Genomic DNA, 17,113 nt, shown 5'->3' with positions numbered 1-17,113 from the left:
ATTGCTCGGATATCGTCATGATTATTTGAAGTTCTATCAATTACCCAATAGTAATTTGTTTACCCACCGTATGCTATTTTTCTCGAGAGAAGCCACTAGTAAAACCTACGACCCCTGGGTCTCTTCTTTATTATATTTGCCTTTGCGATATATTTTTATTTGCTTTTATTTTCAGATCTATTAATCCAAAAATACCTTGCTGAAATTTTTATTTATTTATTTTATCTCACGTTCCCACGAGATAAAAACTAGCTTACACCCGTTGTATCTGAACATAGAGTCTATCACACCCGATCATCACGAGGTGCTTCGAAACGACAAACTTTTGCAATGGTGCATACTTAGGGAGAATACTTTTATCTTGAAATTAAGTGAAGGATCATCTTATAATGCTACTGTCATCCTAAGAAAAATAAGATGCATAAAAAGATAAACATCACATGTAATCAATATATGTGACATGATATGGCCATTATCATCTTGTGCTTTTGATCTCCATCTCCAAAGCACCAGCATGATCTCATCGTCACCGGCATGACACCATGATCTCCATCATCGTGTTGTCACGTGGTTGTCTCACCAACTATTGCTTCTACAACTATTGCTAATGCATAGCGATAAAGTAAAGCAATTACATGGCGTTAAATCATTGACACGTAGGTCATACAATAAATTAGAGACAACCCATGGCTCCTGTCGGTTGCCATACTCATCGACATGCAAGTCGTGAACCTATTACAAAACATGATCATCTCATACATCAACATATATCACATCATGTTTTGGCCATACCACATCACAACATGCCCTGCAAAAACAAGTTAGACGTCCTCTACTTTGTTGTTGCAATTTTTACGTGGCTGCTAGAGAAAACTATAAGAATTGTTCTTATCTACGCAAAACCACAACGGTGATATACAAGTTGCCTTTTAACCTTCTACAAGGACCGCCTTTGCCAAATCAGATTCAACTAAAGTAGGAGAGACACACACCCGCAAAGCCACTTTTATGCAATACAAGTTGCATGTCACTCAATGAAACGGGTCTCTTGTGTATGGACAAGTAAGGTTGGTCCGAGTCGCTTCATCCCACAATAGCGCCGAATCCAAATAAGACAAAGAAAGTAAGCAATTTGAACATCAACACCCACAACTTCTTTGTGTTCTACTCGTGCAAATATATCTACGCATAGACCTAGCTCTGATACCACTGATGGGGAACGTTGCATGAAAATCAAAAAAATTCCTACGAACCACCCAAGATCTATTCTAGGAGATGCATAGCAACAAGAGGTGAGTGTATCTACGTACCCTTGTAGTCCAAAAGCGTTAGTATTGTAACATGGTTTATGTAGTCGTACCCGTCGTGATCCAATCATGATCCAATCCGATCTAGTGCCGAACAGATGGCACCTCTGAGTTTAGCGCATGTATGGCTCGACGGCATTCTCTCCTTACTGATCTGGCAAGGGGGAGAAGAGGTAGATGAGATCTGAACCAACACAATGGCGTGGTGGTGGTAATGACAGCGGAACACCGACAGGGCTTCGCCAAGCGCTGCTGGATCGAGGTGGAGGCTTCTCGGGAGAGAGAGGAGGCTTGGGTTTGGTGTGTCGAGCCCTTGCGCCCCTCCCCACTATGTATAGGGGTATAGGAGGGTTGGGGCGCAGCTCTAGCCCCTCCTCCAAGGAGGGGAGGCGTCCAAGGTAGGAAACTTACCTCCCAAGGCAAGTGGACTCCCACCCACTAAGGGTTTCTCCTTCCCAGATGCATGGGCCTTGTAGGGGTTGGTTCCCTTGGCCCATTAAGGCCAGGGCGCCCCTATAGCCAATGCTAGTGTATGGTACATGGTGGAACCCTCCAAGGACTCCCGGACCCCCTCGGAACCTTCTGGTGACTTCTCGGTACAATATAGAAAAAACTGGACCTTTTCCCGGAACCCCGACAACAACTTTCCATATATAAATCTTTACCTCCGAACTATTCCGAAGCTCCTCGCGATGTCCCAAATCCCATCAGGGACTCCGAAAAACCTTCAGACTTTCCACTATTAATATCTCAATACTACACTAGCGCTACCGAATGTTAAGCATGCGACCCTACGGGTTCGAGAATCATGTAGACATGACCGGGATTCCTGTCCAGTCAATAACCAATAGCGGGACTTGGATGCCCACATTGGTTCCCACATATTCCATGAAGATCTTTATCAGTTGAACCACGATGTCAAGGATTTAGTTAATCCCGTATACAATTCCATTTGTCTGGCGATATGTTACTTGCCCGAGATTCGATCATTGCTATCTCCATACCTAGTTCAATCTTGTTACTAGCAAGTATCTTTACTCATTCCGTAATAAAAGATCCCGTGACTAAACTCATTAGGTACATGCTTGCATGCCTCTTGTGATGTTGTATTACCGAGAGGGCACGGACATATCTCTCCGTCACACGGAGCGACAAATACCAGTCTCGATCCGTGCTAACCCAACAAACACCTTCACAGATACCTGTAGAGCACCTTTATGATCACCCAGTTACGAAGTGACTTTTGGATACACACTAAGTGTTCCTTCGGTGTCAAGGAGTTGCACGATCTCATGGTCTAAGGAACAGATACTTGACATGATGAAAGTTGTAGCAAATAACTAAACGATCTGATGCTAAGCTTATGGTTGGGTCTTTCCATCACATCATTCTCCTAATGATGTGATCCCATTATCAAATGACAACTCATGTCTATGGTTAGGAAATCTTAACCATCTTTGATCAACGAGCTAGTCTAGTAGAGGCATACTAGGGAAACGATGTAGTTTATGTATTCACACATGTATTTAAGTTTCTAGTCAATATAATTCTAGCATGAATAATAAACATTTATCATGAAATGGGAAAATATGATAATAACCAATTTAATATTTCCTCTAGGGCATATTTCCAACAAGAGAGTCTCCTATGTTTTCACTTTCATATACTAGTGGGAATTTTTTTTATTATAGAATTTGGCTTGTATATTCCGATGATGGGCTTCCTCAAATGCATGAGGTCTTCATGAGCAAGCAAGTTGGATGCACGCCCACTTAGTTTTAAGTTTAAGCTTTTCATACACTTATAGTTCTTAGTGCATCCGTCGCATGACAATCCGTACTCCTCGCATTGACATCAATTGATGGGCATCTCCATAGCCCGTTGATTAGCCGCGTCGATGAGGGACTATTTTCCTTTTTTTTGTCTTCTGTATATTAATCTCTGCCACTGATTCCACCCGTAGTGCTATATCCATGGCTTATGCTCATGTATTGCATGGGGGTTGAAAAAGTTGAAGCGCATTAAAAAGTATGAACCAATTACTCGACTTGTCATCGGGGTTGTGCATGATAAATACTTTATGTTAAGAAGGTGGAGCATGACAAGGTTATATTATTTTGTAGGATAATGGTCTTTAGCATTTTTTATTTTGAAAGGAATGATTGTTTGTTGGTACGCCTGAGTATTGATGTCTTTATGTCAAATTATAGACTATTGCTTTGAATCATTACGATCTAAATATTCATACCATGAAAGAAAGATTACATGATAGACATGTCAGGTAGCATTCCACATCAAAAATTATGTGTTTATCATTTACCTACTCGAGGATGAGCAGGAATTAAGTTTGGGGATGCTTGATACGTCTCCAACGTATCTATAATTTTTGATTGTTACATGCTATTATAGTATCAATCTTGGATGTTTTATATGCAATTATATGCAATTTTATATCATTTTTTGGGACTAACCTATTAACCTAGTGCCAGTTGTTGTTTTTTTGCTTGTTTTTGGCTTTTCAGAAAATCAATATCAACATAGTCCAAATGAAGAAAAAACTTTGGATTAATTTTTCTAGACCAGAAGGGACCCATGAAAGTTCGCGAATAGACCAAAAGAGCCACGAGAGAGCGACAAGCCCGCTAGGCGCGCTCACGGGGGGGGGGGGGGGGGGGGGGGAGGGGGGCGCCCCCAGGCTTGTGGGCCCCTCGTGGCACCTCTTGACCTAATTTCGCCTCTATAAATTCCCAAATATTCCCAATATACCAGAGAGACACTCGAAACACTTTTTCCACCGCTGCCAGCTTCTGTTCTTCCGCGATCCCATTTGGAGGCCTTTTTTGGCACTCTGCTAGAGGGGGAATCGATCACGAAGAGCTTCTATATCGTCCTTGCTGCCTTTCGATGATGCGTGAGTAGTTCACCATAGACCTACGGGTCCATATCTAGTAGCTAGATGGCTTCTTCTCTCTCTTTGGTCTTTAATACAATGTTCTCCTTGATGTTCTTGGAGTTCTATCCAATATAATCTTCTTTTGCGGCGTGTTTTTTGGGATCCTATGAATTGTGGGTTTACGATCAGATTATTCATGAATATTAATTGAGTCTTCCCTGAACTTTATTATGCATGATTGTTATAGCTTTGTATTTCTGTGTGATCTATCGGTTTGGTTTGGCCAACTAGATTGATTTATCTTGCAATGGGAGAGGTGCATTGTGATGGGTTCAATCTTGTGGTGCTCTATCCCAATGACAAAGTAGGGGACACATATTTGTATTGTTGTCATTAAGGATAAAACAATAGGGTCTATTCATATTAGTTGAGTGTACTTTGTCTACATCATGTCATTTTGCTTAAGGCATTACTCTATTTTATACTTAATACTCTAGATGCATGCTGGATAGCGGACGATGAGTGGAGTAATAGTGGTAGATGCAGGCAGGAGTTGGTCCACTTGTCTCGGACATGATGCCTATATACATGATCATTGCCTCGAATATCATCATAATTATGCGTTTTTTTATCAATTGCCCAATAATAATTTGTTCACCCACCGTATGCTATGTGCTCGAGAGAGAAGCCTCTAGTGAAAACTATGGCCCTGGGTCTACTTTTATCATATATAAAAACACAAAAATACCTTGCTGAAATTTTATTTCCTTTATTTTGGTTTGCAATTTATCTTAATACCTACCACTACGAGATTTAATCCTTGCAAATAACCACTGGGGGGATTGATAACCCCCTTGTTTGCGTTGGGTGCAAGTATTTGCTTTTGCGTGTGCAAGTGTTGCTAATGAGATTCTGTGTGGTTCTCCTAACCTTGATTCTTAACTGAGGAAAACACTTATATCTACTGTACTGCTTCATCCTCTCCTATTTGAGGAAATCCCAATGCAGCTCACAAGTAGCAGCCACCAAGGAGGTAAAGACCCTCCTTGGGCCGCCGGCCAAGGGGGAGGAGTAGACTCCTCCCCTAGTCCAATTCGCCCCCCCCCCTATATGACAAGGGGGCACCACTTCCTTATGGGCCTTCGTGGCCCATAATTCCTTCCACCACTTGGCCTTTTAAGGCCCATTGATATTAAATTAAATATATAAATGTTCTAAATATTTTTTAGACCATTATATATATATATATATAATTTGACATCCCGGAAACATTTTCTACCTATATATATTTATCGGTAATACCCGGTATTACCTGATATTCACCGACACCCTTCCGGTGACCCCGAAACATTTCCAAATCCTCTTGGAACTATTCCAAATATTAATGAAATAATTCCACAAATATATTCTCATCACTCCTGTCCTACTTACACTCAGCATATCGTGATCGCCTTAAGCTTGTGACCCTGTAGGTTCGGTACCTCATAGACATGAACGAAACCGTTTGTTCAATGACCGATAGCAGAACCGTGGACGTCCATATCTTTTTTTCGAATCCGCAGACGTCCATATCAATCCCTATGAGCACACGAATGATATTTGAGTGAACCTTTGGCTATCATGTGATGTTCCCTTTGCTTCACGATACTTCACAAAACCCGAGATGCATCGGTATCCTCCTGAGTCATCACCATGCTCACTATACCGAAATCCTTGTTACCGGTTTTGTTCTTCTTTCTCGTTATTGCGTTTCGGCATCCCCGTAATGAAGTTATCTTTTCCTGGCCAAACAATACTTAATGTCTTCACACTAAGAGGGCCCTAAGAATATTTTCCATCGTCGGAGGAGAAAATCTCAGTCTCGAGCTATATAGTCCCTTGTCAAACTTTTCGATCTGCCTATAAGTTGTCTTTATGATCACCGTGTTACAGATGACGTTTGAGCAACCCCAAAGCTCACCGTACGGTAAGAAGTGACTACGATACTCTCATGGTCTAAGGAGCAAATTCACATGTTAACACTCCGTGTTATTACAATTGATTACAGATGATATTAACTCAATTCATAACATACAAGATTGGGTCGATTTAATATGATCGTTCTTCCAACGTCATAATCTCAATGTTGTTTTAGGACTATCGTTGCACTTAACGATATCCTAAGATCCGGAAAACATGATCACCAACAACACTTGAGCTAGTCTTAGAGACAAAACTAGGAACCTTTTATTAACCGTTTATCATTTCACACGTGGATATGAGTTTTCCACTAAATCACATATTGTGGGATCATAGTAGTTATAGAATGAAATGTAAACTCTATAACTATGAATATGGAAATATAATAATACAAATATTATTGCATCTAGGGCATATTTCCAACACCAAGCTAAGTTTTTCGACAAAGGGTGAATTTTATTGGCTCAAAATGGAGCATCAAGAGGATACAAACACAATGAGCACACCCGGCCTATGCATAACTAGGACGCACACAGCCAAAACTAACGCACGCACACAAAAACCTGCCAGAAATAGTAAAGTCATATAAGACCAAAGCTATGCATAAGCGAGGAAAAAATACAAAGCAACCAGATCCAATCAGCAAACTACATTAATGATCATATCCGCACCAACCATCTCATGGCACCACATGAATGACGAGGTTCTTCAACAGCAACGCCTTCAGGAAGGAAGCGATGATCAATCGCTGCCGTCACCAAATCCAACCACTCAAGTTCAGGATTTAGGGTTTCACCCTGAAGAATCAGTCTGAGCATATCCGAGCAATGCCTTCAACAAGGTAACGACGTAAAAACATCGCCATTGCCAGGCATAACCAACCTTGGTCACCTAGGCTTTCACACCGGAGCTCGAGACTCGGTGCTCGAGTAGCACCACCATCAAGTCACTCACGTGTTGTCGCCACCACTTTTCCGCGATCCCAGCAGCTACTTGCCATATGTGATCGCCGCTGCTACACCACCACCCCTCTGCGTCGAACCATTGTCCATAGTTTGCATCACTTCGCCTAAGTCAACCACCGGATCTAGAGGGAGAAACCCTCAGGAAGACCTTTCGGTGGTCACTGTAATCAATAGCGAGGCCGCCGCCTGGATGAGATGATCCAGCCGTCAGTGGGGCCCAACCGGCAACAACGTGTTAGGTCAGCCACACCAGCGATGGCCTCTGCATCCCAGCATGAGACGGAGCCCGATCCACCCAATCTGCATCTGGAGAAGCATGGAGTCTGACCGGATTGAGAGGCGTAAGAGCGGCGCAGAGAGGCCCGCCCATCCTCTCCAGACAAGCAGCTGGCAGACAACCAGCGGCTAGACAAATCCCAATCCATGGAGCGCCGCCCAAAGCCGTTGTCGTTGATGAGAACTCACACGATATGTTCAAAGCTAGCCTCAACCAACCACACAGGCAGCTTGATTGATTTGCAGCCTAACAACATATGCACGTCCGAGTAGACGTACTTACGAGTGAATCTGGCTTGATTGATTCGATCTCTTTGCAGGGCCCTCGTGACATCAAGAAGAACAACCACAAGCAGAGTCCCTGCCGCCGCCGTCAGCCGCACTAGCTTCGCCGGCGGCGTCCTCCGGCGACGGTGGGATGGATAGACGGGAGGAGAGGGAAGGTTAGGCTGGGGTACGGCGGTGCCGCCCGTGTCACCCAGGAAGAGCGACGCGAGGGCCAACATTATTTTTGGATCGGTTGTTTATCTCCAACACCAAGCCAAGTTATGTTGTGTGTTAAATGGAAGGTCAATTCACGTTTTAAATGATCCCACATCACCCCTTTACATCTAATCCACCCAGTTTATACTACACCATTGACTTTCCCGGGAGTTAGGAAGTTGTCTTGGGAATAAGGAAAGAGAGAGGGGCTAAGAAAGGATAGAGAGGTTTGTGTTTTAGAAATAAGGACGCAAAGAGAAACTGATGTGATTCAGGTTGCGTCAGAGGTTAAGGAAGAAAAGAGAGAGAGGATTTAAAGGAACGAAATTAAAGGCATGTGATTTCAGAAATACTTCCTCCGTCCCATAATATAAAATGTTTTTTAACACTAGTGTAGTATTAAAAAACGTCTTGGGACGAAGGAAGTAATAAGGAAGCAAATAAATGGATGTGATTCACGATTGCGTCATGATGCAGGTTTTGCCGTTGCTTCATGCGCTATCCAAGAAAATAAAACGTGGCTATTATGATCGTGCATATTTCAGATTTTAGACGTGAAGCAAAGAGAAACGGACGTGTGAATTTAAATTGCTTGGTGAGGTTTGCCTGCTGCCTGCACACGCTTGCTTAAGGATGGCAATGGGTTGGATTTGGATCGGGTTGAACAATATCAAATCCATATCCATATTCATAAACACAGTCTTTGCCCGTTCATGAAAAAATCCACGGGTGTAAAATTATATCCATGTCCAAACCCGATGGATATCCATTGGTCCTCTCGATACATATAAATAAGACATAACACAATGTTAACATAAGCACTTCCATTCATAACCTCGTGGCAGGCTAGGCTTCACTTATAATAAACATCAACTTGTGGTAAATGAACGTCCGCTAACAACCTAGGATCATTTAGTATTTTTCTAACAGATGAGAATGACGAGTAATTTAACAAGGAGATAAAAATAAGGGTAGGGGCGTTGGAGTATGTTATGGAAAGGATTGAATATCAACCAATAAAAGTTACAACAGGGATTGCGTAATTTGTTTTGCATGTTTTAGATAACAAAGTGTAAAATTGTAATGGGACATGTGGCTGTGAAGTAGGGATAGCAGATTTTTGCCCATTAACTCATACTATCGGGGCGGGTTTGGGTATATCCATGGTACAAGATTATATCTATGCCCTACCCACGAGTAATCGGGTCGGGTTTGGACGCCGCCCATGAACACAAAAGCATATCCAAACCTTATCCATTCTGGTCGAATATCCATGGATATCCATGTCCATGGATAAAATTGACATCCTTACGCTTGCTCATATATCCCAAAAAATAAAACACGTCTTTTCGTACGACTACGACAATATGACATACAACCAGAAAGCAAAGAGAAGAAACAAACCGTGATTCCATTCTACGACGTACATCCGAAAAGCAACACGTTGTCCAATTAAGCACATAAACAAAACAAATAAACAGGAATATACGCTATTCCATACAATTAACATATTTGCTTTAGGAAAAACTGGACGCTCTATAAATTATACAATTTAGTTTCTTTTATTAACAACGGATGCATACAATATAAAGAGCTCTCATGCAAGCAAGAAATTTGGATCGCAATCTATAGTCACTAGTAGAGTGCCCGTGCGTTGCCACGGGCTCTTGAAAGATCGACATATCCATGTAACGATGTTCGGCCTTAACATCTATTACAAAACTATCAATATCATGAAAGTTGCCTTTAACTTCATTCCCATGATGTTTTAGCAAGTATAATAAAAAAACTGCTTCCTCAACTCATACTCATCCTGCACAAACAATATATGTAGTTAATATGAAAATTTCACGCCGAAGGTCTTAAAACATCTAACGGACAATACTCACCGCGCAAACCGGCTTGACCAATTCTTTACCATTCCACCAGAGCATAAAATGAAAAACAAAATAGCTAGACATATTCCTGCAATAATTTCAATTAATAATATAAAAATATAGTGATAACAAAAATAAATTGGAATTGGAATTGACCAAGTTGTAGGTTACCTAGATTAAAGGAATATAGGACGTCTAGCTGTGTGCGCTCTTTACCCGAGTGATAGAACCTATTGCCACATTGTTAGTTGAGTCCATGTAATAAGAAAGGCGAGAAAAGAGAATTACTACTAACCTGTTTTCTAAATAAGAAGATGGCATAAATACTTATAATAACATGGCATAAAAGTTAGCATAATAGATTCAATTTGCCCGTGCGTTGCAACGGGTGTGATACATATTGTATAGGCTCAACATCAATCATATGAACATCATCATGCACATCAAGCAGCATTATTGATTTCTTATTTACCGTTAAATCACTCATGTTCTTCTTCTTTCCCGATCCAACTTCGCCACTGACATCAATGGCACACCTAGCTCACAAACCCAACCTTCCACATCCACACACAAATTTTTAGGGTTTTCTTCTCCATCCTTTTAGATTCACCATCAAGCAATAACAACAACGTAGGAAGAATTACCGTATACACCAAACTCCTCTACACTCAGTGCAATACCAGTCTGACCACGACCTCTCCTGCCTCACCTCCATGCCTCCATGTTGCGCGCCCTTTCGGCCACCACGGGCCGAGGCTGCCACGGCTGTCACATGTGTCGTTTGATTTGGATCCAAGAATCAAGATGACAACCATTATCATACAGATAGATTATATACGACATACTAAATGCAGAAGTGGTAACATCACAATTATCAAAAAGTCACCATATGGATAAAGTACATTGTATACCACATACCAAATGAGAAAGCTACGCCTACGAACTGAACTGAAACAACAAGTTAATCTGTCATATTGTGCATTAAGGAACTCTACACAAATTAAATTTGAATCCAAAAATAACTAACAGCAGTCGTATGATTAAGCAGAAAATTCTAATTAAGTGAAAGGACGCATGAGCCATCGCCGGTATGCACAAATGTGTCTCCAACAGACTCTTTGAGGTTGCTGAGCATGCACATCTAGTTGGATACGCTAGGTCTAAAGCAGGGTGTTAGTATGTTGATCAGTGACGCCTCGCATTGACGAGTGCCCAACACACCTGCTCGCCCATCATATTTCCCAGACTATGAGCCAATTTTGTTTCTTTTTTGCCCTGTGCAACCGACTTCTCCAGCCTCCAATTCTCTAATTCAATTAATTTAATGTCAGGTTATGGCTGCATAATCCTTAGTTTTTAAAGTCAATCTCGACTTGCCTTGTAGAAATTAGAACAACGTTTGTATGGCTCAACCACCAGCTAATAAGAATTCAGGCTTTTGTCTATCTTCAACTAATCTGAATGTAATACTTTCTGAAATCAACTGACTGCAACAAAGATGAAGCCTAATTAAAATGAAACCTAATTAACATTTGTCCTTCCTCGCCAAAATATATTTGCTCTTCAATTCGATCCAGTCGTGCATCGTTGTAGATGATTCCATGAAAGATGGGCTCCTTACTCCGCTTTCGATCAACAAAATTTGAAGCACAAGAAATCCTATGGACAACATCACCATAATTATCTGCAATATCATAATGTTGTAAACTGAACAATGGTGAAACTGGCTATAATCACTCGGACCACAATGTATATGTCAAGGGCATGTTAATTTTACATAAATGATGGTTGAGATTCATGACAGGAAAAGAAGTCTGGTTGAACAGTTCGGAGATCTTTGTGTTACACTACCTCCGTTCCTAAATATTTGTCTTTCTAGAGATTTCAACAAGTGACTACATACGGAGAAAAATGAGTGAATCTACACTCTAAAATATGTCTATATACATCTGTATGTGGTAGTCCATTTGAAATCTCTAAAAAGACAAATATTTAGAAACGGAGGGCGTGGTGTGCGCTCATACCTGTATAATCTAATTAAAATAGACATACCATTTTTGGTATCACATAATGTACAAAGAAAAAAGATCTAGATAGCCAACATTCTTGGTTAAGCACAGATTAACTCTAACCAATTTCCATGAAAATCTGGAAGGATATGGGTGTTTTGACTCAAGGCAGAAAGAAAAAGGCATACTTTGTTCATGTGACATCAAAAGCAATGTCTTCTTCATCAACTCATATATGGACACACCTCGATAATTTGAGATGAATAGTATACACCTTTACACGGTACATCCTCAAAGGTAATCTACATCATGTCAGAAAAAGGTAATCTACATTGGGAGAAACATGCAACTTACTTTCAGAAGCAGCTTGATTAGCAAGAAAAGGGAGCCGCAATATGGTTTTGAGCAATGTAATCAAGTAAAGCGCCAGTTGCACTTTGGCCACATTCCTTGAGCCAAAACTCAGGTACCATCGCTGGATCTGCAATGAAAAGATAAGCATTAAAATTTCAAGAAATAAAAGCATTAACTTAACATAACCAACATATGATTGCGGAGAGCAAACCACATACAAAAATTAATAGAGACGTTGGCAAGGAAGTAAAATATATGAAGGAAACTACACCAGACAAAAATAGTTCCCCAACACCAGGGATAAATAGCTTATTCTTTGAAAAAGCCATGTGGCATGTAAATGTTCCGCAAACCAAGACCATGCAATGGAATATTGCTTCTTCCTCAAATACCGCAGAAAAAATGCTCCACATAATCTTGTGCATTGTGTACCTATCTTAGGCTTGTACATATTATTTTTCTCTATCATTGCATCAATACACAAGTTTTTACGTCTTTCTTTGGGACAAATGTTTCACATAAATAAATGTGAAGCTTTAGAAGGAGTCATAGTTTCTTTAGAAAAACATAGGGGAACCGGCACCTACTTTCAGCTTTAAACTCTGCATTTGGCACACTTTCCATGACTCCAAGACACCCGGCATAAGCATCATAAGTGAAGTTCCAACATGAGTCCCGGGAAGCAAGCCTAACTCCTAAACATTGGAGGTAAACACCATTACAAAATGAAATACTGGAAATTAACATCACATACATTTATTATCTTGCTTCTAACATAAAAAACTACAAAGAAAGCACTTAGGTAATCGATTGTATCTTTGTTCACTCATGAAAACACTTTGCATTAACAGCTTAAATAGTGTCACATTAAATGAACTGCAAAACTGATCTGCTTGCCTTTGCAGAAGTAGGTGTCAAACCAGAACATAGATGATGACGAGGAAACACAATCAAGTGTCCTATTTGAGTTGTATAGAATGGCGTATTAGAAAATTAAGAACTACAAATGATACATCACCTTTAGTGAAAAAAAGGAGAAATGGATAAGCATTCAACCTGTTTTTGCGTAGCTCTCTTCATAAAGGTCTCCCAAACTTTCCGCCCAAAAGACTTCACCCCTTCCACACGGTTCCATACCACATGGTTTTAACTCCCTCCGCTGCTCCATGTGTGATAAGCTGCGGGTTTCATCACCAGTTTCCCTAGAAAAAAAAGAATGAAAGGAAACTTGTTAGAAATTCAGCTCATAGCTTATTACAAGCTTAGAGAGGTTGTGAGTTGAAACTCACCTATATAACATAAACCAAGATTTTTGTAGATTTTCCTTTACCCATAAATGTTTTAAAAGGTAAATCAATACGATACAATCAACGCCGGTAACTGTAAAATACACAGCAAATGTTGTCTACCGATCTTAAGAAATAATTCAAAACTATTTATCTGTATTCTGGGGAGACACTCCCACCATAAAATTGCAATACCGGTGAACTGTGAGAATTAATTCACTCGACTTGGTCAAGAACCCTATGGTCCATCCACACGATGATGCCCCTTCTTGAATCGCCATTCCAAGAAACCAAGACAGGGGAACCATCAGCACCCACAACAACTGCAAGCACCATCCTCTGTTATTAAGTTGGTAAAGCTCTACTCGCCTAACACAAAATTCTACATTCAAATTACTGAACACACAGGGCTAATGTGGAGAATCAACAAAACCCTAATTTACTACTATCAAGTGCCGCCAAAGTGTAGAAACATAGTTACAATGAGATTGTTGATGGGCGGTGGATGCTTACGGTGGAGAACTTTGTCATGACCTTGTGGGAGGGGCAGTGGAAGCCGACGTAGGCGAAGCTAGGGCCGCTGGTGCGCACGAACTCGATGCCGACAATGCGGCCGAGGGAGCCGAACACGACCTCCACGTCGTCCGCCGACACGCCCTCCGCCAGCCCGCCCTCGTCCAACAACATGACCTATCTGCAAAAAAAATTGAAATGCAACAATCATATAATAGTACATATGAGGCTATGATGAAGTGTAGACAAGGAAACTGACTATGATTTACTGCCATAATCTACTAACAGTGGGCTCCAGATCGACAAACAAGGCCCTTGAAACATGTTTCCTGAACATGTTAAATGCATCAAACAAAAAGCAAAGACACTTGTTAGTATGAATTCTTGAGAAAATTGTTAGTAGGATTTAAGCAAGGTGCGCTATCAATTCATAAACAGTACCCAGATGCCTCATGCTCGCTAAAATTAAACCAGACCAACAGATCATCTAACAAAAATCCGTGAACATTACACCTTTCATGATTTGCCAATGCAATTCTGAAAAAAAACAAATCAACAACAAATGATATAAAATAGTAACAGGCTGCTGCCTTTGGGCTGTAGTTAATTTAGCTGTTAGAAAGTAAACTTGTTAGAAATTCAGCTCATAGCTTATTACAAGCTTAGAGAGGTTGTGAGTTGAAACTCACCTATATAACATAAACCAAGATTTTTGTAGATTTTCATTTACCCATAAATGTTTTAGAAGGTAAATCAATACGATACAATCAACGCCGGTAACTGTAAAATACACTCCCACCATAAAATTGCAATACCGGTGAACTGTGAGAATTAATTCACTCGACTTGGTCAAGAGCCCTATGGTCCATCCACACGATGGTGTCCCTTCTTGAATCACCATTCCAAGAAACCAAGATAGGGGAACCATCAGCACCCACAACAACTGCAAGCACCATCCTCTGTTATTATAGTAGAATGCCCGTGCGTTGCCACGGGCTTTTAAAATATTTTGCTGGAGCTATGTAAATATAAAGCATGTTAAATTTCACGTGTAGAGAATAGATATCATGGGCCCAATCAAGTAACAATTTAAACCCACTTCACTTGCAATGTTAATTGATAGCAAAAAGGAAATTTGACCTTGGATACATATAGAACGATTATCCAACTTAAAAATTGTTACAAATTAAGATCTACTATTTATGCACTTAAGAAATCTCGCACAATATCAGAAATTTTGTTTTTATCTTCACTGGCATGAAATTCGAGCAAGTATAATAAAAACATCTTCCTGAACTCGTACCCATTATGCACAAGCAATATATGCAGTTAGCAAAAATACTTCACGTCAAAGGGATTAAAATGTCTAACAGAGAATACCCATCATACAAACCGGATGAAGTAATTCTTTACCATTCCACGAGAGCATAAAGAAATAATAACCAGACAAATCTCGGTAATTTCCTAAATTAATATTATTTTGAATATAGTGATAATAGAAGTAAAATGTATTCGTATGGTCACAATGCATGGAAATTTGAAGGGAGTGCCATTGCGATTAACTAAAAAGAAATGTGTGTTTTAGTCGAGCTCGATTGTCGCTGGTCTTCCTCCAAATGTTTGTCTTTTTCTTCACCCGTCGATCCAACCACCTTCACTACGCCACAATAGAGAGCATCTACATCCGAGCACCAAAAACCGCCCCTATACGCCCGGTCAAAAGGCCCGGTCACTAACCGGTCAGAAAAACCGACGCAGACCGATGACTCATAACAACCCTATAGGCATGGGTTGTCACGCACCCATCATATCTAACCAAAATCTGGGGCAGATATAGGAAGGCCGCGTCCGCTACATTAGCCTGGCCCATGCTAGCCCGCGTCGACCCCACTTTGTTCCTACTAAAATCCCCACCCGAAGCAAACCCTAAGTCCACTTCACTTTCAATCCGCACTCCATCGATTCACCTCCACTCCACGTCCATTCCCCTCCCCCTCTCTGTCCCAACGTCGACATCGACGGCGCCAGAGGTGACAGATCCGGCAAAGAGGATGACTGGGATGCCTTCGTTCTCGAGGTGGAGGGGGACAAGGAGGAGTTGCCCTCCACATCGCGCTATAGCGGTCGCGGGTTGACACGGGCAACAACTCCTGCTCATCTTCGCCCCTTGTCGCTCGCCACTGCAACGCCGATGTTGGTGTGGGCCCGTCCCATACCCGTGAACATACTGATCTGATGACCCTCGCAGCCCCTAGTTGAACCCGCCAACCCCCTGCCTTGAACTTATGTACTTGGAAATAATCGTCGTGGACAAGTCAATTCAAGTTTTCTTGAAGCGCAAATTCAAATTCATAAGATTAGATGTTTCTTTCGCGATAAAGAATGGGTCGGAGATTCGTTTTTGGGAAGACATCTGGCTAGGGAATGCCAGTCTCCGAGAACAATATCCAGGCTTATACAACATTGTTCGCGATAAGAATAATACTATTGCGCAAGTGCTCAGTTCATTCCCGCCGAATATTTCGTTCAGGCGGGATTTGATTGGCCCCCGACTTGTGTCATGGCATAATCTTTTATCCCGACTGGATTCGATTAACCTGACACAAGGGCAGGATGTGTTTCGCTGGAACCGTACTACATCAGGGTCTTTCACTGTAGACTCTATGTATCATGCGCTCACACATTCTGAGGTACCAGTGAGTAATAACTGATGGGGAACGTAGTAATTTCAAAAATTTCCTACGCACACGCAAGATCATGTGATGCATAGCAACGAGGGGGAGAGTGTTGTCTACGTACCCAACGCAGACCGACTGCGGAAGCGATGACACGACGTAGAGGAAGTAGTCGTACGTCTTCTCGATCCAACCGATCAAGCACCGAAACTACGACACCTCCGAGTTCGAGCACACGTTCAGCTCGATGACGATCCCCGGACTCCGATCCAGCAAAGTGTCGGGGAAGAGTTCCGTCAGCACGACGGCGTGGTGACGATCTTGATGAACTACAGCAGCAGGGCTTCGCCTAAACTCTGCTACAGTATTATCGAGGTATATGGTGGCAGGGGGCACCGCACACGGCTAAGGAATAGATCACGTGGATCAACTTGTGTCTTTTGGGGTGCCTCTACCTCAGTATATAAAGGAGCCAAGGGGGGAGGGGGCACCGGCCAGGGAGAGGTGGCGCAGGAG

At 41.6% G+C, this 17,113-nt stretch overlaps 2 long non-coding RNA genes across 3 annotated transcripts; both read right to left on the bottom strand.

Annotated features, from left to right (window-relative positions):
* Positions 1–11,118: 11,118 nt before the first annotated feature.
* LOC125555812 lies at positions 11,119–12,238 on the bottom strand. 2 transcript variants are annotated; one of them, XR_007304878.1, is made up of 2 exons: positions 12,124–12,238; positions 11,119–11,419 (listed from the first exon to the last, which is right to left on the bottom strand). It is a non-coding gene; the product is annotated as an uncharacterized LOC125555812 (long non-coding RNA). The 2 variants fall into 2 exon arrangements; XR_007304877.1 differs by having other exon boundaries at positions 11,119–11,444; positions 12,124–12,231.
* A 1,802-nt stretch (positions 12,239–14,040) lies between these two features.
* On the bottom strand, positions 14,041–14,640 carry LOC125555811. Its single transcript, XR_007304876.1, has 3 exons — positions 14,364–14,640; positions 14,182–14,251; positions 14,041–14,103 (listed from the first exon to the last, which is right to left on the bottom strand). It is a non-coding gene; the product is annotated as an uncharacterized LOC125555811 (long non-coding RNA).
* Positions 14,641–17,113: the final 2,473 nt, after the last annotated feature.

The sequence above is a fragment of the Triticum urartu genome, chromosome 5, assembly GCF_003073215.2.
Source record: "Triticum urartu cultivar G1812 chromosome 5, Tu2.1, whole genome shotgun sequence".
In the NCBI taxonomy this organism is placed as follows: Eukaryota; Viridiplantae; Streptophyta; class Magnoliopsida; order Poales; family Poaceae; genus Triticum; species Triticum urartu.
Note: the sequence above shows the minus strand (reverse complement) of the source record. Positions and strands in the feature narration are given on the sequence as shown.